We start from the raw sequence: 27,860 nt of genomic DNA on the forward strand, positions 1-27,860 counted from the left end.
TTAACAGCTTTGTTTAATTCGAGTATCTTTACTACACCCGCGAGAGACGTCTGCACTGTATCGCATTACACGCTTCATTGATTTTTTTTAAAACAACACACGACGCTTGGATTTGACTACCCACTTTAAGTCTTCATAAAAGCAGGAAAAAAGGCGTAAATTAAGAACATTAGTCGAAGTGGTTAAACTGTTGATACTAGCTCATTTACTTTAAAAGTGGTCAGAGTCGTATGCTTAAGATATTTTTTGCCTCTGGAAACTTTAATCACGCTTTAGATATACTTGAGAAGAGAAGATCTTTGTGAGCCGAATTAACTTTATATAGCAGTGTGATGACTCTTCCACCACTTATGATTTTACAATTCTTAATTATCTTGTGCCTTGGGTATGTAGAGGCAGTTCGACTGGACTACGACCCGGATGTTATATTTCAACTTCAGGTAATATATTAGTTTCTGAATGTTTTTCTTTTCGTCACATATTGAAAAGTTATGGTAAATATGTATTTCATTTACATCAAAACAAATTCATTATAAAATTTATTTGAAAAAAGATTTTGAGAATGAAGATATACTATAATAGTTCCTTTTCTTCATGATATATAAAATTTAGAAACTAAATATTGCCTCAGTAATGTCAAATTTTACAATTTTTGCATGCTAATTAGTTTTGTTAATTAAGAACATAAGCATAGAATTATAAAGTTCATTATACAACTCTTATTATCGAAAAACGTGTATGAACTACAAATCTCTGCGAAATGATTTTGTTTTACTCAAACATATCATTTATCGTGCACGAGATTAGAAAAAGTGTTATCACTGAAAAAACTACACATATGAAAAATATAAAAAATGGAATGATATATGTTTATGTAAAACAAACCATCAATCATGCTTTTCCTCTGATAATAATAATAATAATAATAATAATAATAATAATAATAATAATAATAATAATAATTTCCTTTATTTAGATATTATTTCCATTATTTATTTTCTACATAAGAAAATGCCTGTACCAAGTCAGGAATATGACAGTTGTTGTCCATTCGTTTGATGTGTTTGTGCTTTTGATTTTGCCATTTGATTAGGGACTTTCCGTTTTGAATTTTCCTCGGAGTTCAGTATTTTTGTTATTTAACTTTTTATGTATAATATATATGTTAACATATATGTAAATAATTCAACAAAGAAAGACTTAACATTTTGTACGTCAGAAGCGCGTTTGATTTACAAAAGCCTTATCAGTGACGTTCGAGTCAAAAAGTTAAAAGGCCAAATAAAGTACGAGGTTGAAGAGCATTGAAAACCCAAAATTTCTAAACGTTTTGGTAAATATAGCTAAGTTGCTCTATGTCTGGGGTAGAAAATCATTAGTATATCGAACAATTCAGAGTTTTGTAAATCTATAGTTATATCAAAGATAGTGCAGTATTGACTACCGGGATGGTGTAAAATTTTTTGTTCTCTTATCTGAAGTTGTCATATTACTAATTATTAACTTTTTTAATTAGTTATTAATTTTTTTTTTATTTCTCCATTGGATGTATCTTCTGTATTTAAAACATTATCATTTTCTAAAACCTTATTTTGTCAATGTGTACTCAGCAGAACATCTCCAAATACATTCCTGTCTCTTCTTTAGTGTTCAGTTTTCTTTTTTTTGTTTTAAGATATTTTCAGAAGATACTTGGTTCTTTTCAAATATAAATTACAGATTATGCATATGGTGACGACCAAATATCTGAAGAACAAATTATAAACGAGTTAATGTTTAACAAACTCAGTTGTAGAATTAAGAAAACTATACATGCAATTTCTCAAAAATCACAGTTGATTTCAATATTTCAAGATGTGAAGTATACGTCAATGAAACAACGACGCAAATAACTAAAGCAAAACAAGAACAGTAAAACACAAACTGGGAATCGCAGGCTCCTGACTTAAGACAGGCCCATAAGTATTATGACGCGGTTAAATTTGGGACAGTGATGTGACAGCACAACAAAAGAACAAACTATACAAATCAGTTTTTAATTGCTTACCTAAATAGATCGGTACGAAGCACAAACATAAACTAGCATAAAATAATCGTCTCAAAGTAGTGATATGAGAGTACTGGCAGTTACTGAAAGCTAGCTCAAAGCCAATTACAACTAATAAAAAAATCATGTTCTTCTAGACGATAGTACCAATCAGCACACATCCAACATATTTAGTGTAAAGACGTGATTTTCAGTCTGATAAACGCACGACCTTGTGCAATGCCAGAATATAAGTAAACAGTATTGACGGGATGTAGATTATTAGTACTATAAAGTAACACGCATCTAGCTAGCCTAAGTGTTTTCAAATACAACACAAAAGCAAGTACCGAAAAAAACAACAACCAAATACCGTCTACGGTACTTAATTGACTACCCATAAGAAAAAAGTCCACTGAAAGGTTATTTTAGAAACAAGTGATATATGGGCATCAAATTAACTATCAGTACATATTGATATTACATGCCAGTGTACAACTAATACTACTTGACAATTTAAACGCTCTTTATAAAGCTAGTCAGCTATCAACTAACGTGAATAATAATAACGATCAATGTGTACCTAATTTTGTGTCAACTAGTACGTAGTAGTTTATACATTAACAAAATAAGGTTTTAGAAAATAATAATGTTTTAAATACAGAAGATACATGGAGAAATAAAACAAAAATTAATAACTAAATCCAATGGATGTTAGATGTGTGCTAAATGATATTTTAGTCTAAGATACATGACTTTTTTATTAGTAGATTTTGGCTTTGAACTAGCTGTCAGAAACTGCGAGTACTCTCAGATCTTTACTTAGCTGCTATTTTGTTGTAGGGATGTATAAATACCCTGCCACGTCGGTCTGTGTTTTTGTTACTTGTTTTTCTGCTATGTATCGATCTGATGAGTTAACCCTTTTTCAACTGATTTTTATAGTTTGTTCATATTTTGTACTGTTACACCACTGTTCCAGGTTAGGGGAGGGTTGGGCGCCCACTATCAAGTTCAACCATGCCACATTCTGTATCTGTCGTCCAAAGTCAGGAGCCTGTAATTCAGTGGTTGTCGTTTGTTGCTGTATATCATATCTGTATTTCGTTCATTGTTTTCTACATAAATCAGGCCGTTAGTTTTCTCGTTTGAATTGTTTTACATTTGTCATTTCGAAGCCTTTTATAGCTGAACTTGTGGTATGGGTTTTGCTCATTGTTGAAGGCCTTATGGTGACCTATAGTTGTTAACTTCTATGTCATTTGGTCTCTGATGGAAAGTTGTCTCATTGGCAATTATAACACATCTTCTTCTTTTATATGTATCCTGATTACGTGTTATATCAATTTTTTCTCATTTTTAATTTATACAAAATGGACCGTAGATCGTGGAAGCTGTTTTATTTAGTATATAAATAGGAGGTGTGGTATGATTGCCAATGAGACAACTATTCACAAAAGAACAATAGAAAAGTTTGAAAACTACTACAGGTCATGACACGGCAGTAAAACAATACAATACCATAAAGTAGGCTTAAAATAGTGCAGATGCAAATCAGACTCATTTGATTGTTATGCTCTTTGATATTTTATTTTTGGCCTTCAGAAACTTTGACGTCTAGCATACCTGATGAAGCAGGTTGTGTTGGGGATTTTAGAAACGAGATCATAGGCGAAAACTGCAGAACAATAAAGAATAGAGAAAAAAGGGCCAAAAATAAGAATAGAGAATAATTAGGTGTTTAAATATAAAGAAAAGAGGAAAATGACATAACAATTTAAGACTGCAGAATTAATGAACCTCTAATCCAGACCCATGTGAAGGTTGACTGTGACGTCGACAACATGTCATATGTTGACCAACAGGCCATTTTTAATATAAGTTTTTATTCGATCAAACATGTCCACCAACTTTACCTAAGATATGTTTGCCTCCACCCCTCCAAAAAAAAAGTCCTTTCACTCAATAACCCATATTTCCGTCAGTGCTTACATCTCATATATTCCAGTGAACTTGAAATTACGGATACTACTGATTCTAGAAGAACTGCTTCATACCTTGATCTTTTCATCAATATTGACACAGATGGACGACTTCACACTAAAATCTATCACAAACTGGACGATTTCAACATCCCAGTTACCAATTTCCCATTTCTCAGCAGTAACATACCTTCTGCCTCATCGTATGGTGTTTACATATCTCAGTTGATATGTTATACTCGTGCATGTTCACACTATAAGGACTTCATTTACAGAAGTGTGCTCCTTACGCAGAAACTGCTCAAACAGTGTTATGAGGAGGAAAGATTAAAATTTTTACGGACACCATCACGAATTGATTGATCTATACGATGTGTCTGTGTCTAAACTAGAACGTAATTTTTACAACGTTTTAGATTGTGGGTTACCATCTACGTCGTCTGGTCTGATAAGTACCGAACGTGACCTTTTCCCGAATATGACTGCTTTCCCGAGTGTGAATTCGCATTGCTATTAGACGTGTCTCGGTATTTATACATTCAACATTCATGTATTTAGTTATGGTGTTTCGTTTGTTATTCTGGTTGCATATTGTGTTATGTCTTATCGTTTGTGGTTTGAATTCTATTTTTATCATCTACTTGTATGTAAAAATTAAGATAATTAATCAGCTAGTTTTATTATATGATTTTTAGTTTAAAGCTACTTTATGCACAGGATTAGTTTGTTTTTAGTTTTGATTTAGAAGAAAAACTGACATGGTTAGAACATATAAATAATTACACCATTACTAACACAATTCTATATCAATATTCTTGTAATGGTTAGAAAATACATAAAATAACACCATTTACAAACTTAATCGCAATTTTATATTCTATTTTTAGAAATTTTCCTGTGACGTCACTTTTTGTGGCGTTGACATATTCGTGTGACGCATAGTTCATAATTTTATTTTGGTGTAAATGAGAGGTGTCCGTTGTTATTCTGTTGTTTACATGTTGTAATGTACTATTATATTATTTATTTATGTATCTCTCTCTGTCCTGAGTGTTCTTGAGTTTAATTGTAATGTATTCGTGTCACGTAATGTTGTCATTTTAGCGGTATTTTTTAACATTGCCAAATAAGCGGGAGGTTTGGGTAGCCATGAAACAAGGTTCAACCCATCATTTTTTTCTTAAAATGTCCTGTACAAAGTCAGGAACATGACAGTTGTTATCAAATAGTCCGTTTCTATGTATGTTGGCGTTTGTTTTTTGTAGCAGTTCAGTGTACATGTTGTTCCGTTGTTTTCCTCTTATAGTTGATGTGTTTCCCTCGGTTTTGGTCTGTGACCCGGATTTGTTTCAGTTAAATCGATTTATTACTATTGAACTGCGGTGTATTTCTGTTGCTTTTATTTAAGGGTAACCAAACGACACGTAACGTAACACTTAAAGACATCTATACGTTTGATAGGTGTCTATACAATATTTCAAACTATAAAACGTTTTGCGTCATAAAAAATGATAATAAATTTTAACAGACTATCAAAGATCGGTCAACATTTGTTTTTTTGGGGCGATTTATATTTTGAGAAATGCATTTTCAATAGATTTCCTTTAGATATAATTGATTCATATAACTGCACGTAGAAAATGAAGGGTATATATATGACAAGACTAATACATTTATCTCTGGTCCCAGGTGCATGTGAATGAACAAGAGTATTTAAAAATGACTCAATCATTACAATTAAATACATTCAATTTATTCATTTAACTATTTATATACTTCAAGATAAATTGTGATGTCATCAGCTTGAAAAAATATAGTATATTATTTTACGATCATATTTATCTGAACAGTCTCTTTAATCTAAATGTATTTCTCTCATAAATCAATTTAGATATGTGTTGAATATTTCAATGCTTCAATAATTTATTAAAAATTGTCTGGAACTTGCATATTAATAACATGATAAATGAAAACGAGTAGACATCGTTTAAAAATAACTATTTAACTCCATATAGAGAAATTAACAATTAACTTAAATACTTAATTTTTTCCAAAAACTATGGGAAATTTGAGAACTATCAAGTGAAATATTTCCAAAATACGATCCATATTTATAACGGCGTAAGTTTGCTTTGTTGATAAAAAGATAAGTACATTTACTTACTGATTTATAGGGCATATCATTTATAATTAAAAATTGGGGAGTATTTAGATCTAGCATTACAGTAAATCTACCTGGAATGACGAACAATTAATTCTGAAAAGTGAAATTTAGTAGCACTGTATGATCCTTATTAATCAATCAATCAATCATCTTACTTTGTTTGATATGGTTATTCTAATGTTCATAACTCACGTGTAAATGTCAGATTTGATTGGTTAACAAGATGGAGATATTCAATTTTATGGTACTTCATGTCAAAATGCCAGATTTTGATTAGTTTATACGAGGTAGATAATTTACTCTATTCCAGGGCAAGTACTCTATTACCCTTTACTGAGACACTTGATCAATTGTGCGCTTTGTTAAATACGAATGTTTGTTAGGAACGAGACGTCATAGTCTTTTACTTTGAATTAAAAAAAATTAATATACAGTAAAAACACGACGGGTGCCACATGTGAAGCAGGATCTGCTTACCCTTCCGGAGCACCTGAGATCACCTCCAGTTTTTGGTGGGGTTCGTGTTGCTCAGTCCTTAGTTTTCTATGTTGTGTTTTGTGTACTTTTGTTTGTCTGTTTGTCTTTTTCTTTTTTAGCCATGGCGTTGTCAGTTTATTTTCGACTTATGAGTTAGATGTCCCTTTGGTATCTTTAGCCCCTCTTTTACCCTTGGCTTCGCAGCGGTTGACAATATTTTGACAGTAATAAACTGAAGAACATTTGAATGAGAGGTTAATCGATCAATGTGTAGATCCGAAAAAACTTTGTCACTCAAGGCTAAGAGGGTGATAGGACAGCGTGTTACCCCGTCAAAAATAACAGTGTCAACCATGGTCTCGGTTGACAATCACGGTTTTCTCGGGGTTACAATCTGTTCTATCGCCCTCGCAGCTATATTGTATTTAAACAATATCGTTTGTGCGCAAAGGAAAACGGAACTGATTAATCGCCGGAATGGAAATAGAAGACAAACATTAAAATGATTAAAAATTTAATCTTACTTGGCTTCGGAAGCTGTAAAATGGTCCTCAATTAAAAAGCTATGTTTACTCATGCAATCCGTGGAGACTTAATTCGAATTTGATTGAAAATTGGTGTCATTTAATCTTTTGAATGAAGTATATACAATGCAGTGGTCTCATGGTTACAAGTAAGAGGCTAAAGAAACAATTATTCAACATCATTTTTGTATTCAGAATTCTACTACAATTAGAAAATATAACAAGTAACAAAAAAAATTGACATTGCCGCTTTTTGTGAGTGGTTTACAAATTTTATGCTTTTTTGTACGTCTGTGCGCTCGAGGGAGAGAGAGTTTATGTGCATTGATGTTAACGATATTTGCAAAATGATGCATATTAAATCATTTCGTATTGTTAAAATAATGCATGTAGAATGTAAAAGGTTTCAGTTCATGAGAATTAGAAAAGCTATATTTACCACAATTGATAGAGAAGCGGTTTCTACATTTACCATTGAATAACTTTTAGTATTTCTTACTTTTGCTCAACGTTTTCAATCAATTATAACAATCGCTCATTAACAACTCTGAATGGCACAATATTGTCTCAGTATTAAAGAAAATAGAGGGTAGCGAAAACTCTGTTCTATTTTAAACACTATCAGTTAACACCACATTTGCATTTACCTAGTTCGAGAACCTCGTCAGTGTTTGCCCGTTGTTATTTACAGTATTGATGGCATATCTTTAATATAAGCATCAATTTCAATTTTTGAATTAAAAAAACCTTAAAGTCATATGAAACTTCAAAATTAAAAAAAAAGTTGAACATGTTTTATATACTTGAATGGCTAAGTTCTACTCTAAAAGAAGTGAACGTGATCTTTTTTTTCGAAGAAAATCCTTTATACTATCAAAATCTTCATAAATGTACCGATATTGAATTATTGACTTCCCAGACAATAATTTGCCGATATTTTCCCGTATTAGTGACCTTAATTACGAGACCTCTCGTTATAACTTCGGCCATCGCACAGCGCAAGTGCGAGGGGGGAAACAGTGATGAAAGAATGTAAACACACGTACTGCTCTTGAGGGTAAATAGAAATAACAGATTCTTAAAGAACAAATTTAATACAACAAATCATTTAACAATTGTTAAGGAATTGCTAAAATTAACAAATGGGAACGCATGGAAAATATAAAAAACAAATATCCTGGCTGTTTCAATTCACTTATCTGTCGCGCTTTCCACGTGCTCTGTTTTTATTGTTTATCAATGTCACGATCCGCTAAACTTCGGCAACAAACTCGAAAGTTAATTAGCTTACGATCACAAGCACTGAATGAAATATTATTTGTTGATAATACGTTATAGATGTGTAATAAATTTTAAAAAACGTGCATGTCAGACTTAGTTTAGTATATCTGCATGTATTGGTTCAATAATTTCGATAACATTAAAATGTCAAGAAACTAGTTTCATAAGACTTTAAATGCTATCCTGTTTTTTTTTACACTAACCCCGGTTTTTAATGTGGCTCGTGTTGCTAAGTCTCTAATATTTATGTAGTGTTTCGTCGTTTTACGTTTATCTGTCTATTTTCTAGTTATGATTTTTGATCTTCCGATTGGTATCTGTTGCCTTTTTCTTTGGAAAATGCCTGCACTAAGCCAGAAATATGACAGTTGCTTTCCATTTGTTCCGTTGGCTGATGTTTTCAACGTTTGATTTTGTCAGGCTTTTCTTTCACTTTCCCCTTTTTGAATTTACCTTGGGGTTTGATACTTTTGTTAATACTTTTTTATATGAGTCGAGTAATGGAGGTCAAAAATTTTATAGGAAAAGTCAAGAAATATTAAAACATATTTAAACATGATGATGATGATGAGGAGGCTAGGAGGAGGAGGAGGAGGAGGAGGAGGAGGAGGAGGAGGAGAATTATGATGGTGCTTCTTTTATAAAAATAACAGTACCAATTTTTCTGCACCAGATGCAAATTTCGACCATAAATGTCTCTTAAGTGAAGGTTGGGGCTAACATATTTGAAAATTAAAGGCTTATTGAAATAATAGAGAGCTTATAAAGCAAAAAAGACAAAAAGTATATCCAAAGCAGGGCAAGAAATCAGAATTTTGCATGAGGGAGATATATTCCTTATTCGTAAATAATTTCCATAATTTTGTAACAGAAAATTGAATACCACTACATCTATATTTTCATTCCCGAACCGAAGTACTGGCTACAGGGCTGGTAATACCCTCGGGGACAAACAGTCCACCTATATATGATACTTTCTAAGTGTAGTTTTTTCGGCACATGACTTTATGCATTTATACAAGCAACAAGGTTAAATCTTCATCAGGCATCTTTACCTTTTCCGACTGCACTACAATGATTCAACATACATGATAGATTTGTGACTGATATCACACATTTGTAGAACCATTACTTTATGATCGGGATGTAAAAGAAGGCAATAATACAACAGCCTTTAAAGTTATTGTACATAGGGTTGTATGATAAGAACTTTTATTTGGTCTTGTTTTTATAATGCTTTATTATGACTGATTTGGGAGTTTCAGATTATTTAAAAAAAATAATGATAATTCTTTTGATTTAAATATAAATTTGAATACCGAAATCAAGTCTATGCCGATCAGTCCCGACAAATCTTATTAAGTTTAGAAAAAAACATAATTCTATATTGCCAAGCCTATTTCCTAATCCTAATCTGATAGTCCATGAATTATTGCATAATATTACGTAATAGCTAACTTCAATAACTAATGAAGATTTAGTTTTAATTAAGTATTGCTATAACTAAAACAAAAATACAAACAATAACAAACCCAAGGGATAGCTATACAGATGACTCACGTATAATTAGAACAGTCAATTTTAATGAAAATGATTTTAATTATGCCAGGCAATAGACCGTTATATGATCTTTCAAACAACCAATTTTAGTACAGATTTTAGTAAGATAGAAAAATATTAAAATATTCTAGGAAAAATAAAATTAACTATGCAAACTATAAAACTATATACACAGCTTCATAACATTTTTATTAGCCGGAATCTGTAGGCAGAACGACAGAAAACCAATACAAGAAAGAAGTCGCCCGATGACGTCAGTAACAAAACACATGTTATAAAGAAGTCATCCCATGACATCAGAAACGATACACGTACTAGACGGAAGTCACCGCATGACGTCATTAGAGAAACACATGCTAGAATGAAGTCAGCAGCAAAAGACATGCAAGAAAGGGGTCACTCCATCACGGCATATGATGTCTGTAGCGATAACACACACTGGAAGGAAGACAGTAGAGAAAATCTAAGGGAATCTGAAATGACTTTTTTTATGAAACACTAAGTACGAATGTAGAAAATGAACACGTTGCCGAAAGGTCAAGAACACGACCAAAGCCATACACTTTAAACTGATCTGTATCATCCAATACGATATGTGACTCCCTTTCCCTAACCACAGGGTCCACCCCTCCACCCCTGTTAAAAAGTACAATGGGTTTATAACGCAGTCAGTAAATTATCGAAAAAGAATCAAATTCACCATTTTTTCCTAAATCTGATAATCAACGCTTAACCAACTATTAGCTGTAACTTTAAGTGCCATTAGCAATTTTGTTAATTAATGATTATTCTGAACTAACAACAAGGAACCTGGGATACCACCCAAGAGACTAATGCAAAACATGAAAAGTGAAAAATCGTTCATTATTAATAAAATGATATGGATATGGAATGAACTTTTACAGTATAGAAAGCAGGTAACCAGCGATAATAAAAAATTACAACTATAGGTCATCGTAAGACCCTTGACGATAAGCATACAAAAAAATATTGCGATCATGCATCAACACAACAATACAATGAAACTGTGATTCCAACAATTCTACCTGTGGATCGAGTAAGTTTTTTTAAGTTCAAATTCAGATTTCCTTTTTGTTCTGTTGTTTTGATAATCGATTGAGTGTTAGTGATTAACATTCTTTTGTTAATTGATTGATTGATAGACTTTACATTGTTAATTGATTGATTGTAAATTGATTAACGTTGTTTTGTTAATTAATCGATTATTTATCAATGTTTTTGCAATAGAGTTTAGTCAGGGGGATGTTTTGCTGATTGTAGTTTCATTTTCATCTGTTGATATGAATGGCTATTTTGGTTTCACTTTTGTACTTTTTTTAACTGTTTCCTGCATTTGTGTTGCACCATTTTCCTACTATCCTATGCAAGGTTATTTTTTTCAACTCTTATTAAACACGGATATTCATTTTTAAAATCTGCTTGCCCCTCTTCTCACCAGAAAATCAAATAGTCGTTCCCTTATTGTATGTAAGGAAAACATTTTACAAATGTTTTAAATAAACTGTATTAATCAACGTGTAATCTAACTACACCGGTGCATTTGTTAATGTCATTTTTCGACAATTCTTTGAGTACTCAGGTATGAAATAAACACGTTAACTACAGGAGACAATAAAACCAGAATTCATCTACCATTTTCATCGGAAAATGCCTCTACCAAGTCAGGAAAATGGCAGTTATTTTTCACTTGTTCCGTCGAGTGTTAGCGTTTGATTTACTCTGTTTTTATGGACTTCCAACTTTTTGAATTTGCCTTTGAGCTTTGTATTTTTGTTGTACATTTTTACACAACATCGAAAATCTAAAACTCTGTATTTCACAGAAATTAAAGAGTAAGCGCAAAGGTGGTAATCACAACTGCACTTATTTTTATTGAGACAAGGGTTAATGGTGTCTACCTACACATTTCAGTTCTAATTTAAAAAATTAACCCACTTTTCATAAATTCAAATACTTTTCAAATCAGCATGTTTTTTTTTCTAATGACTATCTTAGCTTCATAAGACTTTACACTTTGAAATATTTAAAGAAATGCATCTTTACAATTTCAAAGCCAGATATGAAATTGATATTTTATACGATTGCAAGTATTCCTTTTTATTACACTGCACTTATTTCGACATTTCACTTGCTATGAGCTAAACTGTTTTACCCGTTGATCACTTTGAAGGGATGGATTCAAACTGCACTTTTTAAAAATATTTAAGCAATTAGTATTGTGAAAAGTAAATACCAAAAATACCGATTTCCAAGGAAAATTCAGAACGGAAAGTCCCTTATCGATGGGAAAAGTTCAAACACCTTAAATGAATGGAAAGCAACTGTCATATTCCTAGTACAGGAATTTCCTTATGTAGAAAATGGTGGATTACACCTGGTATTTTAGCTAGCTTAAGGGCATAGCCTAAGTACTGTAACAACGTGTGTAATATAGCTGTTGAAAAAAAAAATATTGCCTACATGTACAGATGATATGAGTTGTTTGAAATTGGCTACATGAAGTATGATATAATATTGTTTTAAATTAACTTCATAAAAGGATGACATATGTTTTGTGAGGTTGTTTACATAAAAGGATGATATGTGTTGGTCCAACATTAGAGTATGATTTATGTTGTTGTTTGTCTATCTTCTATGACAAACATGTATACATAAATAAGGAGATGTGGTATGATTGCAAATAAGACAGCTACCAACCAAAGCTCAAACAAAGTGGACGTAAGCAATCATATTTTATTATTATATATATGCGATTTGTAATTTGAGATAGTTAAACAAAATGTTTACCATAGTCAAATGAAACAAGTACCTTACATTATTTGCCATACCAAAACAAGATATTTTACAAAATTAAAACAATTGGCCACAAACCCGTACACAGAAAAGTAAGACGAAACCTAGTGCTATCAAAAACTATTAGCAGTATATGTTGTTTTCACCAAAGACAAAGCCCCTTTTATGTTATGTTTATGGTTGAAGTTGAAGTCTGCTCTTAATTGGTTGACCGTTATAAAATGTATGTGTCAAAGAGAACAATGGACGTGTTCTATATGTTTTATAGCGGCAATTCCATTTTCAACTACTCGTTAATGAAATAACCGAATGAGATTTAAATTCGGATTTTTACTTGACGTGAACATCACAGCAATTGCCACTAGTAGAACAGAATCTATGAACCCTTCCAAGTGAAATAATGTCATCCCGATGTGGTTGGGATTTGTGTTGCTCGTTTCTTAATATTCGGTATAGTGTTTTGCGGACTACTTTGTTGTCTTTAAGTCTACATTTTTTTTTCGAAATAATGATATTGGTATTTGTTATTTGTTATTTGTTAATAGTTTTTGATAGCACTTGGTTTCTTCTTACTTCTGTTTGTAGTTGTTTGTGACCAATTGTATTTATTTTGTTAAATATCTTGTTTTGACAATTGCAAACAATGTATGGTATTTTTTCCCTTTATTAGACTATGGTAAACTGTTCGCTTAACGAACTCAAATGATTGATTGCATGCAGGTATTGATTTACAAATTAACAATTTTGAATGAAATAAAAAGTTTTGTTTCATTCTTGTAATTAGCCACGAGAAACTCAATGAAACTGATTTAATTTTAATTCAAATGAAATACTGTTGCAGAAGGTGATAATTTATACTAATTTGTTTTCAAATTAACATCGAATCATGCGCGGTCTTAAATCAATTGAGTTTATGTGGAATACGGGGTGAATTCGATCGAAAAGATGAATTTTGGTAATGCAGTTAGGATTAGTTCAGATTTTTATTTAGAACTGTTAGAATAATCCGTATTAAGACTATTGTAAACTGTTGACAAATATTACTTATGACACAAATGATAGTTTAAAAAAATTAGCAAATCTAAATATTCATTCAAAGTAACAACGTTATCCACAAATATATTGTTTAGAAAATAATGCAGATAAACTAACGATAAATAAATACATGCAAATAAATAAAACTTTCAGAAACTGTTCTAGGATATATCTGTTAAAAATGTTTTAGGGTGAAAACTGTCCTTACGATGTCAGAATAACTGTTTCAAAGGCTGTTACAGAAAAATATTTTGTGAATAGTATTAAGTACTGCCTAATAACTCAATATAACTTATCAGCGTGTTGTATAAGGTACATGAAGTGTGTCACAAGTGAAGCTGTATCTGCCAACTTTTCGTTGGCACATGTGATCACCCCCGGTTTCTGTAGGGTTCGTGTTGCTCAAGCTTTTTTTTCTGTGTTTTGTTTTGTTTTGTAGACTGTTGTTTGTATTTTTTTCGTTTTTCGTTTTTTGTATTTTGCCATGGCGTTTTCAGTTTGCCTTCGATTTTTGAGTTTAATATTCATTTGGTATCTTCCGCCTCTCCCTGACATTTACTGGCAGATTAAAAGAGAGCTTATAGCATGTTTATTTCCAGTAACCACCTAGTTGGCCTCTTACACGAACGAGTGTGAATAGTCGTTGGATGTAAACCTCGGCGTCAAACTAAAGTTTATTTTTATATAAGTGGCCCATAGCTAGTCTAGCAGACAAGTATTTGGAAAATCAACTATCAATAGATCAATTTATAAGATCACAGATTTTTTTAATTAATTCACAGTAAACCTTTAGCTGTGTCAAAATATAGATGTAGGTGACATGTTTCCTTTTGACATTATCACAGTTTTTCAATTCTTGATGATAGTAATCAAGTTACTTGATAGCGTGTTAAATAATTGATCGCCATCATCATCGTTTTATGTGATAATTTGTTTCCTCTCAAGTTTATATTACAAATCCTCTTCTAATCAAGTTGCTTGAATTTCCCTCCGCAAGGTTTCATAGTACATTTTGATTTGTATACAAAGTAACTGCATAGAAGATGGATGACAAAAATGATAAGATTGCGTTGCATCAAGGTATTAGGGAAAATATCTTTTTTTTCTTTATTCAAATGATAATAACTTGTCTTTTAAAAGAAAGTTTCAACCAAGGATTTTAATGGTAGGACATTTAAATATCTTTGTGAAGACTAATTATGTACACTTTTAGATCTTAATTTTGAGACACAAAATTTTATTCCTAAATAGCCAGTGGCACTTTTGTTATAAATATTTTAATTACAATACAATGAAATCATTTTATACATTCATGCATATTTACCTAGTACACGTAAACAGTATTTTGAAAATTAGAAGGTAAATTCAAGCAATTTGATGAGACGAGGAGTTCTAAATATGTACTGAAGCACAATGATCAAGAGTATATGTAAAAGATAAAAAAGGCATTTTTCTTTTTTCAAATATGTAGGCAAGGATAGTAAAAAAGGCATATTCTTGAGCCATTTTGAAATATCATTTGATAATAAAAACGCCATACTTCAATACATTGGTAGTTTCTAGTTCTTCCTATAATTTTTATCGCGTGTTACCAATGATATCCTAAGCTGTACTTTTCGTCTGTATCTTTTTCAAACTGGTGTGCTTGTCGGAGAGAAAAATCAAACGAAACTTCAATTCATTTAAAATATTGTACCTACTATTGGAATATGACGGTAAAAAACAACAAAGTAAAGGGCTTTTCTTTGAAAAAAGTGGTTTTAAGGAGAATATCCTGTAATTCACCCTTCAGTGTTCTTTTATGTGTCGTTCTTGCTTCTGATGCGGGAATTCGTGGGTTTGATCTGATATTGTACCTAACCAAAGACTTTGAAATTGGTTTTTGATATTTTTCCACGAAGCACGTGGTATTTTGGAGTAAGAGGAAAGATTTGTCGGGTCGGGGTCAGAATAATGAGTCAGATGAAATATTTTCAGCGAATGTTAAAAATCCAACTAAGTGTGTCGGTCTAGTACAAAAAAAATCAACTGTGAAAGTCAATAAGAAATACAAATTAAATTAGTTTTGAACGCATGAAACTACATTTTGTTTACAGTAATAACAGATTTAATAAATGAAAGTTTTCAGCCTTTTCTCATAAAAAGCCTATATATTTACTACTTGATTACTACTTGGTCTGATGAATTGTGAAACTGTACACATGGTTCGTCCAATGCCTCTTATTCATGTCTTTATTAGTCCCTTGACTTCAGTTAATTTTTACGATTGTTAAATAAATGTCATCAATATGCATGATATCTCTAATGGGAGAGTAGTATTCCACTATTCGTCACTTTGATAACATCATAATCCGTCAAATTAACACTAATTGTATTGGAATTGACTAGAATTTTTATGGTTTAATTCAATCAAAAGTTGGCAGGAATCTGCCCTGAAGCATTACAACTGTTTAATAACATCATGTCTTGTCACTTATTTTACTTTTTGCCATTTTGAATAAAGTTGCAATGAGGAAATGTACAATGTACAGTTGATTCATGAATTTGATTATATACGGATATAATCATTACAATAATCTTGATATACTATGAGAATTGTAAAATAGAAGATGGATGGAAAAGATGTCCGAAGAGGAAAATGAATCACATTTAAATAAAAATTAATAAAGAATAATAATATTGTTGAGGAGTTATGTTTTATTTCTAAAAATAATAAATACTGTAATATTTGTTTACTGAAATTTTATGCTCCATCGGGCAATGCTGTTTTTTTATTTTGCTGCACAAAATTTAATGTACATGGTCATATCTTTTGTCTTCCAAAAGTTTGCTTCTATGCCTTGATAATGGTTAACACCCCTTGAATCCCAAATGATACAAAATGTATGGGTTTGTCATTTTTATTTTCATATAAACAATAAGCAAATGATTTTTTGACTATGCTGACTGGAATCCTGTCAAAGGCATATGATATGATATACGAAAAAGGAGATGTGGTACAATGTATGATTGTCAATAAGAGAAATATCAATAAAGCCCGATCGACAAAGACATCAACAATAACTGGTCCTCGTACGGAATTCAACAATGAGTAAACCCTTTGCTTATAGTAATCTATAAACGGTCCGATATCACAAAATTGAAAAAAGAGAACCAACGTCGTAGTTTATACCACAATTAAGAACTACTTGACAGAGAGGAACCAACGACAACCACTTTCTTGAAACAGGCGCATAAGGTTTTATGATTGATTCCTTGATTTATCTTCTCAATCAGTTCATGTTATTTGAATATAGTTAAACTACTGTTGCCACCAAAATAAAGACAGTAATGTAACAACGCGACATATGAACAAACTGGTACAATCAATTGAAAATGGCTTGACTCATCAGATTGGTACTAACCACACCAACTAATAATAAAATGTAAAGATTCAAAGTGCAGATCTATGAGTACTCGCCACTGCTGAAATCTAGTTTAAATCCCAATCTTAACTCACGAATATATCACGTTTTTAAAGACTTCAAAATCATCAAGTACATATTCAAGTAAAGACGCAATGAACAATCTGAGAAAACCATGATGATGTGCAATGCAAAAAATATGTAAATCGACAGGATGTTTAAATGTGTTGAAAATAAAATCATTATAAGTAACTATAAAGATACCAAATTGATTACGCGTAAGAATGAGTTTATTAAAATAAACACCAAGTTTATATGGAGCGTTTCTTATCTCACGAGTTCTATAAAAAACATAACCGCAAGAATTATGATGTGATATGATCTTATCTCGCAAAACATATTTACACAATGTTTGATTTGTCTCATAGTTTTGAAATTTACGAAAACGTATGATACATATGATAGCATAAGCAAATTTACAGTTTTGCGGTCCTTACATCATGTTAATGTTACAAACGTATAAAAGGATGTTTAGTAGTCTGATTGATACTACAAAAAGGATTTTGATTACTTTACTACACGGTATGGTTTTGTTTATTGATAAAGGTAGTATAACCTATCTGGAAGATAGCAATGCCATTGACGCATCTACTTATTTCCACATTGAAAATCCATCAGAAAAAGTAGGCATTTGATGGTTGTAATTATCATTGTACGCTTATCTTGATATCTTGACTTCCATGTATTTATGTCACGCAAATGTATTGCTCTAAACGAATCTGATGAAACAAATCCAAAAAAAATCCCATAAAACGAGGCAAAAGCGACAAGTTCATTTTTGATTCATAATTCTGATTTAGTAAAACAAAAACTTATTCTCTAATGGATTTTACTGTAATGAGTCAAAATTGCATATAGCAATACTGTTTGCAAAAGAATACACCGATAAAACAGATACTGTATTATGTTATGTTGCAATAAAAAAGACAAGTTACATTGTCATTTGTATGGGATAAAAGTTGGACAGATATTTGTTGGTCTGGATTAAATTTATACTCACTTACAGTTATTTAATTATTTTTTATTACACTGCACTTGCTTCATACTAACAAAATTTTACTTGCTATAAGCTAAACTGTATTACCAGTTGATCAGTTTGTAGGAATGGATTTGAATAATGTCGATATGACTTGTCATTATTAGAGCATATATGAGAAATAACTCCTTGGACCATAATTCGTGTTTACTAAGACTTACTAAACTCATTTATTTGAAGGCATCTTCCAAATTGTTGTCATTATTATAGCGTTGAATAGCAAAACATACTATATTCTGACTTTATCTTATATAAGATAATACATTGACCACAAATTTGAATGAATTATGGCAGCTAAGTGTAACTATTACCTTTCATTTTCTAGTCATTCAATGCAAGTTTTCATAAATTTGGTTTGTTTCCTTTTCATAAGACAAAAAAATAGATCAAAGTTTGAAGCTATCTTTATGCCATTTTCACACAATGAATACAGAAACATTGGAATAATATGCAAGGGTAGCAAAAGTGAGAATGATTGGGGTGGGGACAGAGAGGCGATCGGTTGACTTTGAGTTAGTGATAAGTCGATCAAAGACAGTTGTTTAATAGGCAAATGGAACAAACAATACTGTAAACCAACTTTTTTTCGCGAGTACTTTAATTCGCGTTTATCTCTTTCTAGCCCACTTTGCGGCGATTTAATTTCGCGATTTTCAGATTTACTTGTTGTAGTTAGATAAAGAAAGATCCAAGTTTTAAATTTTCGCGACAATTTATATTCGCGTTATTTTTCTACTCGCGAAAGTCGCGAAATTAAATTCCTCGCGGAAATTAGTTGGTTTACAATATATAATTTATGATAAAATAACGTTAAGGAAGTTAATAAAGGGAAAAAAGTTCACGGTCAACAATAACCAACAGTATCAAACGTTCAGTCGGGTAAATGCTTAATGGGGACCAACATATCTATAGTTTGAACAAATATTAGGTAGCACTTTGTGTGTGAATTGATGGTCTCATCGCCTTTGTTTTTGTCATGCTGTTGTTTAACTTAATCAAGTCCAATATTTAACATTTTCCCAGTTGTATAATCTCTAAACAAAAATGTCATGACAATTAGTACATTAAAACAATAAGCCGGTTTTTGTTATTATGTTCATAAATTCTGAACACTCTGAATACTTTGACACTTATAGATTTTTAAATAAGAAATCTTTAATAAACAAGGTTTAAATGTTAGAAATGAAATAAATGGTTTCAGTGCTATATTTAATCCCACAATATGTGGTTTCAATGCTATATTTAATCCCACAATATGTCGTAAACCTTTCGTTATGCAGAAACAATTCTTAATTGGATTTAGCAACCTAGTTAAATGATGACGCGATGACCTTGATTTCATTTCGATTACATGTAACCTTTACTGATTTGGATGATTTATTGTTTCCAAATTGAAATATTTATTTTATCATTTACCCACTTTATAGTAATATATATATATATATATATATATAGATCCATGTTACATTTGGTGATCAATTTATTTGGCAATCGCCAATGGCACTCAGCAGGCTTTAAGAACACCAGTTGTTCGACCTGTTAGTCAAATGCGTTTTGTTAAAATATACTTTTCACTTTTTGGTCTTTTGGAAAACATTGTTTGTGCTGTATTTTGATCTCTCTACCAAGAAATTTGTTTTACATGCACACGTATAAAAATTGCGATTTCTATCCAACGCAATCGTAGGTTTGAACGTTATTTTCAATTTAGACTTGTGTATATATATAGTCTGTATTGATAAAAATCTGCTTACATTAAAAAAAGATGAAACTGTAAATGTTAATTGATTTTACATCGACAGAATAATAAAGCATATGTAGTTAAAATTAACGCACGAATCCAATTTTAGCATAAGAATGTATGGATATTGTTTTCTGTTTCGACTTTAACGAGCTTCAGATCATTAAAAAAATTAACGAGGAAATTTGCATACGTATGAAATGATAATAATGCTGCATTGTTAGATTCAGCAACATTAACCTTTTTCTCTAATTATACGATCAAGCAGTCAAATAATTAGCATATTAGCATAGTAGCACAGTAGCATTGCTTATACTAATTCTTAATTACTTTGTATGAGGAAACAAAATGTTGACTTTCAATAACATCTTCAGAATATTTCTAAGTACGATAGATCGCATTTTAGTCCAAATATCCCATGATCTTTCTTTGTATTTAACATTAAGAAAGATAAAAAGTGAGAGGATAAGATTAAAACAAGAAATTAGCAGTTCGCAATTATTCAAAGCGGTTAATTCCTTTTTTTGCAAATTAACAAATTAAAAAGCAGAGTTCCTACTTATAGTAACGCAATTTCTGTAGCATATCAGATAAGAAATACTATCTTACAAGTATGTTTATCTCAGTATGATTTTAGATTTTACCTGCTTAGTTGGCATGCAATATACATGTAAGGTGTCTTTCTTAAAGGTAATTGATAAAATTTGAAAATTCATCTTTTTGAAATATGTATGAATCGATATTAGCTGTTAGAATGCTTCAATAAAAACTATGTGAAGAGTTGTCTCATTGGCAATCATACCAAATCTTCTTTTTCATTTGAAAATAAAAAATGTTTTAACATAATATAATGTTACTGCATTAGATGATTTTAAGAGTTTCTAATGAAGCTACATTCACTATCTTGCAACAATTTTAAATTTCGAAAACTTCGAGCAACTACAATTGTTTGCAATGTTTTGAATTGCATATTGTTCCTTTAAATCAAACGTTATATTGAAATCAAACTGTTGCATTGTCAAGTGCCCAGCTTGCACTCACAACAAAAATATGCAAATAATAAGCCAGTGTAAGCACAGGGCTTCAATAATGAATAGTGGAGGTTTGTATATCTGTTATAACATACGGGTATAACTTCCTTAAAGCATAGATAAAAAGTATAATTCTTCGATAAAAACATAGGTTAAAATTTTCTACACTTAATATTGCCCTTTTCATGTTTTGTACTTTAGTTTTTGTGTAACGGCTTTTTGTCTTTTCTTCTGTACGTATTTGTTATTCATGCTGCTCTCAGTGATAAATGTAGTTCTAGCCTTTATTTACAGGGTGTCGTATAGGTGTTTCATTGACAGATGGATTATGACAGTTTCGTTAATTGCAGTATGTACACATATTCATGCAAATCTCTAACTAAAACTCTATCAGGCAAAGTTAACCAAAATTTCTTTTTATGGTCACATAGCTCCTCAAGTATTCATGTATTTATACATTCTTGGTTTTCAATTTGTTGGTTTGAGTGTTTTGTTGAAGTTTAATACAGAACAGCACGCTGGATGCAAAACATTAATAAAGTGTTATTTTTATTTGTGATGTCACATTCACTTATATCTAACGATATCTGTATGGTTTTGGGTAAAAATATTGGTGACATGGTAAAACGTTCATTCTTACAACGACAAACTGTTAGCATGTTTATTAAATGCAATCTCTACACAGTGACAATATTGGTGACTTACTAAAGCATTCATTCTTTAACGAAACACTGCTGCCATGTTGATTGAATACAAGCTCTACACAGTGATAATACTGGTTACTTGATAAAGCGTTCGTTTCTACAAAGAAACACTGTTTGTGTTTATCAAATGCAATCTCTACACAGTAACAATATTGGTGACTTGCTAAAACGTTCATTTTTTAACGAAGCACTGTTTCCATATTGATTGAATGCAACCCCTACACAGTGACAAACAATAAGTGGTGTCAACAATTTTGATTTTATCTAAATTCATAATCAACAAATAAAACTGGTTATTTTAAAGAATTATGACCTGTAAAATGTTATCATCAGCAAATGCTTCCTGAAAACAAGGCAGGGTCTGATTTACATTTAATTATCTGCAGTATTCTATTTCATTATTTATTTGCTTTATTTGTAAATTATCTGATTATGGCACAGTGCAAAATTGTCAATTGCTTTTTATCTGTTATGCAGAAATGGTCACATTCATAAGAAATGGATAATAAAATAATCTGGAATGCTTATATTTTATAATGAAGTTTAATTCGAATGTTTATTTGTAGCATTTAAATATTCTCTGCATTGGTTCACTTGAATGAACTATGCAGTTAGCACGAAAGCGTACAGAGATATTCACATCATGAAGATCTCTCAGTATAGCAACTAGAATAGACAATATTAGGCGGAAAATAAAAAAAAAGATACAATATTAAGATGTATGATGTATCATTTTTTTTCGAGTTTAAGATTTTGAAATTCATTCGATATTATCGAAGCAGTTACCATAGCTAATTACAAAAAAATGAAACTGAAAGAAAAAAAAGAAAAAGAAATTATTCAAGCCAACGGTTTGTTGACCTAAGTACATATGCAAACGATATTATAAAAAAATGTAACCTCTATTTTAATTGAAACACAAGGTAAAACGTATGCCAAGAGATTGCCTATGTTATCGATCTGATGTTATAAGAAAACACATATAAGAAAAATTAAAAAAGAGGCATACTATTTAATAGATATTTCTTACTTGATTGAATTTCTTTTTTCGCCCCGCTTTTATAGAATGTATATACCATCTTGGCTTTCAAACTATAAGCTCGTCAAATGTTCCAAGTTGACACAGTGAATCTAAATTTTATATTGTCATCAGTTTATTCTTACTTTGCATGTTACTGTTTAAGGAAATGATATCCCTTCCAGACACCAGGGATATCCACGTGTTTTGCTTTGAATTGCACTGTTCTCTCTTAATTTTTCTGTCTGTTTTTTTGTGGAGTGTCGTTTGACTGTTCGTCCGTTGGTCATGATGTGATTTATTTTCCTCGACCTTTTCTTAGACTTGCCCATGAAATCTGTTTATGTGTTGGTCATAATGTGATCTATTTCTGTCTGTATTTTGTGGACTGTTGTTTGTCTGTTCGTCCGCTGGTTATGATGTGATCTATTTCTGTCTGTATTTTTTGGACTGTTGTTTGTCTGTTCGTCCGCTGGTCATGATGTGATCTATTTCTGTCTGTTGTTTTGTGGACTGTTATTTGTTTGTTCGTCCGCTGGTCATGATGTGATTTATTTCCGTCAACCTTAGATTTGCTCAGGTTATCTTTCTTTCCTTTTTTACTTTTAAACAAATCTATTTGCCGATGAAATTCAATATCTTAAAATTCGTTTAGAATTTAAAATATTTTATGAAGGCTACGAATTTTGGTTTTCAATATAACGATACCTCCACCCCACCCTCAAACCGGAATTGAGACCAAGTTCTATACATATTTATACAATATACATTGTACAGAGACTGGTAAATAAAGGCAACAGTAGTATACCGCTGTTCAATAGTCATAATTCGATTAAGCAAAAACAAATCCGGGTAACAAACTAAAACCGAGGGAAACACATAAACTTTAAGTGGAAAACAAAGGAACAACAGAAACACTGAACTTCAACAAAAGCAAACGCCAACATACATAGAACAAAATTGTCTGATAACAACTGCCATATTCCTGACTTGGTACAGGATATTTTAAGAAAAAATGGTTGGTGGAACCTGGTTTTATGGCTAGCCAAACCTCCCGCTTATATGACAATGTTAAAAGTACCGCTAAAATGACAACACTACGTGACAGTAATACAGTACAAATAAAAGCAAGAACACTCAGCATAGAGCAATACATAAATAAATAATATGACAGTACATTACAACATGTAAACCGCAGAATAACAACAGTCACCTCCCATGAATTTACGACTGCACACCAGGACACCAGAAACGAAATATAAACTGCGTGTCACATAATGGTAATTGATATCTCATTTGCAATCATATCACATCTGCATTATACTACCATCGAACATTTTTTGCGAATGAGATAAACCTGAGTGCTTTAAATAAAGTTCAATATAGTTTAGCTTGAATTAAGTTAAACAGTAAAATATAAATATTTCTTAACCCATTGCATTAATAGGGAAAGTCATTTAAGAAAAAAATAAATAAAGTTTCGTAATTTTTGTCGATTGAATTAATTATCTATCCTCACTACGGCCCTCAACATTAATAAGCAGAATGGAATGAAAATGTAAAACCATTCAGAATGAGATAGTGTGGAAGTGAAAATGAAAATGCTGGGTGTTTTATAACATCCTTAATGTGCTCTTTTTCAAATCAGGACTTGCTTGAAATGGGAAAAAAATTATGAAATAAAAGAAATTACAAAACATTTAAAGGAAATATTATGTTATTTCAGTTGAGAAATGTGCATGCCGCTAAGTTGTATGAATTATGCATTTAACCACCTCCGAAAGTTAGCGTTATCACTGTACTATATTGTAGTACAGTAAACACAATTTCATTCCCTATTTCTATGATGCTTTGTATATAATTCAGCTATTTTATGACAAGTAATTAAAGTTACAGAGATTCACATTTCTTCATTTTATAAAACAAACCTGCATAAATTAATGAGAAGGTTGTGTAATTGTTGTTTTATGTAGATACCTAACACACAAGTATATTTAATCAAATTAACAAACTAGATATTTAAACACATTACATCAGTTCCTAGTCAGTCCTATACATCACATTTACAAATTATTATCCCAAGCCAGTTAACATAATTTTAGGAATTAGAAAAGAGTGAGAAAACAACTTTGAGCGGGCTTTTATTATTTAAAAAAAAATTGGATTGAATGAGACATCCTTAAACTGTGTAAAATCCTTAAATTGACAGATGTGACGCAGGATCTTCTTACTCTTCCAAAGCTTCTGAGATCACCCCGGTGTTTAGCGGTGTTCGTGTTGCACAGTCTTTAGTTTTCGATGTTGTGTTTGTAGACTGTTGTTTGTCTTTTGGTCTTTTTTCATTATTTGCCATGGCGTTGTCAGTTTATTTTCGACTTTGAATATCCCTTCGGTATCTTTTGCCTGCATTTTGTAATCATGTTTTAGACATCGGTATATGTGTTGCCTCTAACGTTATTTCATTATTATTATAGTTCATATAATCTTAGAAATAAAAACAAACTACTAAATCAAACTTCCATACAAAATGGAAATATGTTTCGACAATTTATTATCAAATAAACAATAAATAACTTTAAAATTTCTAACAGTTACAAATAGTTTATGATGAATTTTTCCCTAAACATTTTTGTTACCATTTTTAAAAATGTTCCACGTAAAGCTGTATTATCTTTTATGTTTGAATAAAAGTAGATTGTGGAGTATACACCAATGAAACAGCAACCCAAAGATAAAAATAGTCATACTGCATCTAGTGGAAAACATACTGTCTTAAAAATTAAACAGGCGTGCTATGTTCTAAATCGTCCGTAGTTTATCAAGTTGTGAGTAAATGTCAGAGGAAAGATCAATGGTCTGCTATTAACTCCACTCCTAAAAATAACAACAAACATTAAGAACTGCAGACGAGATTCCTGATTTGGGACAAACATATACAAATGTTAAGGAGTTCAACTTGTTTTTGAGATCTCAACTCTCCCCCTTTTTAAATCTCGATCAGTAGACTAAAAACGCGCACAAAAACAACATTATTCTATTTGTCGATCTGTTTTTCTTTATTGAATTGAAGGTAAACACATACAGAAAGGTAAACATTCAATGCTTTAAATGTTTCTGATTTTTGTTTCCAGGAACCTTCAGCAGTTGACGATCTACCAGTTGACTTTGCAGACAATCTTGCTGTAAATCCGTCAATGGACAGACCACTCAGGATAGCCAACAAACCTAGTCTAATCAAACTGTTATTAGAAGATCGGGACGATTTAATGAATTACATTCGGAACAATCAGAAAGTTAAACGCACTAGACAGTGTTATTGGTCAGCAGTGTCATGTTTCTAAAAACAGACACGATGTTAAAAGTTTATTAAAATAACAATTGTCTAAATTAATGGTCATTGTCTTTCTATTTCCATATATAAACGATAGAAGCTACAACTAAATTTGGGAACGTATTATCTAATTTGACAACTTGTTTTTCATTTAAAGTTTTTTTTCTCTTTTTTGTATCAGTTTATGTAAAAAAAAAGAATTCTCCTCTAGTTGTCTTTTTTGTTATTTTTGAAGTTTGGTTGCTGTGTGTTTTACAAACTCCTCCGTCTTCTTATATTTACAATAATGGGACAGAGGGCTTTCTGGGAATACTGCCAATTTGGAATGTACAGCTAGTTTGAGAATGGTATTTCATGTCGGGGTCTTAAAAAGCCGACTGTATGGCATGGGCTTGTCTAATTGTTGAAGGTCGTACGGTAGCCTTTAATTACTTGCATCCACTTCATATGATCTCAGTTGGATAGTTGTCTCATTGACGATCATGCCACATCTCCTTCTTATGATATTTGTATTTTAAAAAAGTCAATCATTTTAAAAAATGTACATCAAAAATCAAATGTAAACAAAAGACAGATCATCCTCGATAAAAGAAACAAAACAAACTAAAATCCATAGAACACTTCACAGCTGAAAACTAACTTAATAAAAAAGTAATAGATTTTGTAAGTATGTTCTGGTAGCTCGATTTTTGTCTAAAAATGATTTTAGGTAGTTATCGTCTTAATAAACAGAGATTTTGTTCTACAAAAAAAGGAAACATAAATACAAGTTCCTTGTTTTGGGTCATGACTAATCTTACTTTCTGAAGAGCAACGCTAATTCTCACAACCGAAGATGATATAATCAAAATACTAGACTTTTCCATCGACAACATATTTGTTGAGTTTGGTAGATTGATCATTCAACTGGAAGTCGGTATTGCGATGGGCACTAATTTTGAACCACTACCGGCTTATTCATTTTTATACTCATAAAGCAGAATCCATACAGAACCTTCTCAAAGACAAAAATAAAAGCATAGTGAAAAGTTCTTCAATTTCACTTTTAGATATATTGATGAAGTACTGTCGATCATTAGGCCACCATTCAATGAGTGCTTACATCTCATATATCATGTATATCCCAATGAACTTAAAGTGAGGATACCACCGAAAATAAAAGGTACTTTGTCGCCTTGATTAATGACCAAACAGTACACGGAAAGCAAATATGATACACACCAATTTATAAGAATCACGTTGCTTGTTTAGTACTTCAATTCGGATACACCTTTCCCAACTAAAAACAATTAATCCGTCATAGTTGTTTTTCCGTTTTCTGATTCTCTATGATTGCATATCTTGGTTTTTTAGCAGTTTCATTGTACAGACATCCTTGTATTTCTGGGTATAGTATACATATTGGTTCTATCCCAATATTTTGCAAAAAGTAACTCATTTGATGAAAATTGACTGCATTGGAAAGACAACAGTAACCGAGAAGGTGCTGACAATCATTGAACACCTCCATCACCACGTTGTTAACTAGAGTTCATGTTGCCTTATAAGTAGTTTTGAGGATAGTGTTTTTTTAAGTTTGTTTATACGAACGTCTTGTTTTACCATGGTACAGTCCATTTTTTCTATTGCTTATAGTTTTCAGTTGTCTCTCATAATTTGTGATTTCGTCCGT

The 27,860-nt window shown here is 31.5% G+C and overlaps 1 long non-coding RNA gene across 1 annotated transcript; it reads left to right on the forward strand.

The window, feature by feature from the left end:
- Nucleotides 1-26,398, forward strand: LOC127719574 (uncharacterized). The gene is made up of 2 exons (XR_007990377.1): nt 1-440; nt 25,989-26,398. It is a non-coding gene; the product is annotated as an uncharacterized LOC127719574 (long non-coding RNA).
- Nucleotides 26,399-27,860: the final 1,462 nt, after the last annotated feature.

The sequence above is a fragment of the Mytilus californianus genome, unplaced genomic scaffold, assembly GCF_021869535.1.
Source record: "Mytilus californianus isolate M0D057914Y unplaced genomic scaffold, xbMytCali1.0.p SCAF_11, whole genome shotgun sequence".
In the NCBI taxonomy this organism is placed as follows: Eukaryota; Metazoa; Mollusca; class Bivalvia; order Mytilida; family Mytilidae; genus Mytilus; species Mytilus californianus.